The sequence below is a fragment of the Eurypyga helias genome, unplaced genomic scaffold, assembly GCF_000690775.1.
Source record: "Eurypyga helias isolate BGI_N326 unplaced genomic scaffold, ASM69077v1 scaffold6341, whole genome shotgun sequence".
In the NCBI taxonomy this organism is placed as follows: Eukaryota; Metazoa; Chordata; class Aves; order Eurypygiformes; family Eurypygidae; genus Eurypyga; species Eurypyga helias.
The window spans coordinates 77,247-79,785 of record NW_010232684.1 but is presented as its reverse complement, the minus strand read 5'-3'; positions in this window follow the sequence as shown (position 1 = coordinate 79,785).

Below are 2,539 nucleotides of genomic sequence, written 5' to 3'. Positions count from 1 at the left end.
GCCAGCCCTGATTCACCCTCAACAATGTCTTTTTTCTAGCAAAGCCTTTCTGGCAGAAATCTGATGACCCAGCTGACTTGTTCCACCTCTCCTCGTTTCTTTTCCTCACTGTTGTAATTAAGTTCCATATGTGCAGACCCATCTCTACAACTTCTGAGTCAATCCTTTCCCACTGCTTTTTTTCCTTCTCTATACAGACTTCCGCTGATTTCTGCCAATGTGATATAGTAAGATGTGCCCATCTGCTCTCCTCAGCTCATCTCTCCTTTCTCTATCACGATCTCTTCCTTCGTCTTTTCTTGGGTACAGAAGTTTCTTGATTCCTGTGTTAATATACCATTCATTTGCCCTAGAAATCTTACCCAGCTTCTGTGACTTTTCTCTCTCATTCTTTGCCTTAATTTTTACCTCTCTTCTGGTTCTTTCCCTTAAAACACACAAGCGGAACTGCTGTGATTTATTTCTGTATTGAATCTCAAAGATGCTTTCTTATCCATCATCACAGGTAAAACTTGTGCATTGTTTCCATGGTTCTCATTTACTGGAGCATCTTCTCCTTGCCTCTTGTTTGGCCTCAAGCCTCAATCTTTGAGTCTTCACTGGCTGCTTTTCCCGATCACACTAAACAAACTTCTTGTGTTCACGACACGCTTATCTGTACCCAGGCTCTCAGGTTCTTACTATAGAGACTCTGATTCTGACCTCTGATTAGCTTGTACCTGTCACCAGAACAGTCTAAACCAAGCACATTTTCCCTCTCTTATGTGACCTTTCATGCACAGGAAGATAAACTTCCTTTTACAAAGCTACATTGTTACCCTGTTTAATTCCCTCTTTAACATTCTTCTGTTATGATAATTACCAAATTTTCCTTATGCTTTCATAATGTATTGTGTGCAAAAAGGTTGAATGAGTGATAGGAAATTTGCCACTATATTCATGACCAAACCTAATGCTTACTAGCTTTTTTAATGCAATAAACTCATCCCCTTAAGCTCTGTAAGACCCCTGAAACAGCAACCTTGTGGTATATGAGTCTTAGCTCATGAATCACCCACATAAGAATTATAGTAACACTAATGATAAAAGCTAAACAGCCGCTCTAATGAAGACATAACCTATGCTACTGTCATCACCCGAGGTGCTTACAAAACACTGAGTAGCTACTACAGTTTGTTTGTTGCTTTATTACAATTTTTAAATGACTCTGATGTTTGTATGTCCCTAAAGCAGATGCTGTGTGTGTTGTTTCTCCTAGCCCTTGTCTAGCAGCCAGGATCTTCTGCACACCCACTGTTAGACCCACTGTAATATTCTTGTAATATTTCATTCTTTATGGAAGTCTAAAGGTCATCTAAAATGACTGCTGTGGGAGATTCTGGCCACAGATTCATAGAGTTGTTTAAGATGGAAAAGACCTTTAAGATCATCGAGTCCAACTGTTAACTGAACACTGCGAATACCACCACTAAACCGTGTCCCTAATCACCTCATTCCTCCAGGGATGGTGACTCAACCACCTCCCTGGGCAGCCCATTCCAATGCCCAACAACCCTTCCAGTGAAGAAGATTTTCCTAATATCCAACCAGATTTCAATGATTGTCTGAAGAGAATGTTAGTAATGCCTGTGGCCACAGTTTAAAACCAACATTATTCTGTAATAAATGCACTTTAATCACCATACATTAAACAGTAAACTAACTTCTGTGAAATTATTTCAGCCTTGCATTTATACTGCAAGAATGTCTGGGACTCTTTCTGGCTGCTGTTCTGCATTCAAAAATCTGAACTGATTTCCCCATTCCTTACTAGCCTCAGCTCCTCTCTTTCTCAAAAAAAAGAAAGTGATGTCTGCTTACTTCTTCTTCGGTAAATCACCTTAGTGTTTACTGATATATCATACTCCCTCATGCCTTCTCTTTCATTAATGGTGTAAGGAGTGGTTGAAAGTTAAACCCTGCAAAAATAAGGTTTTGTTAAAGTACCGGAATCCTCTGTGGATGTGCATAATCATTAGAAACTGATCACGTTAGATTAGCTGACACTTGTATGACTTAGACGTTTGTTGTGCTACTTGCTAGATTTGTTTGCATTTGCTTTTACACAGGTAAGCGCTCAAAGAGGTGGGTCCCCTGCCTCTAAACTTTCCGCTAAGTGAAGAGGAAGAAGCAATAAGAACCAATAAAGTGGGAAAGCCTAGCTTGGGTAACATTTTTTCTTCCTCTCGTAGTGTATATTCTGTAACACTGCATAGACTATCAGTCCTGAATTAATCAAGATTGCTGGCTACTATAGTTAGAATTGCTGTGGAAAGCTTGCTGTGACCTTTTGAACTTCATTGTACACTCTGAAATTAGGTATTACTGGGGAAAAATTGTATGTTTCATCTGGCTACTAGGGTGTAAATACTGTAAAGAGCTGAGTGAGATTAGGCTCCTAAAGGTCTGTGTGTGCGGGCTGGTGGTGGTGAAGCTAAATTATTAGAGTACTGGTACCACTTGCATTTGGGGGAGAATACAGCTTTGTGCCTACAATGCC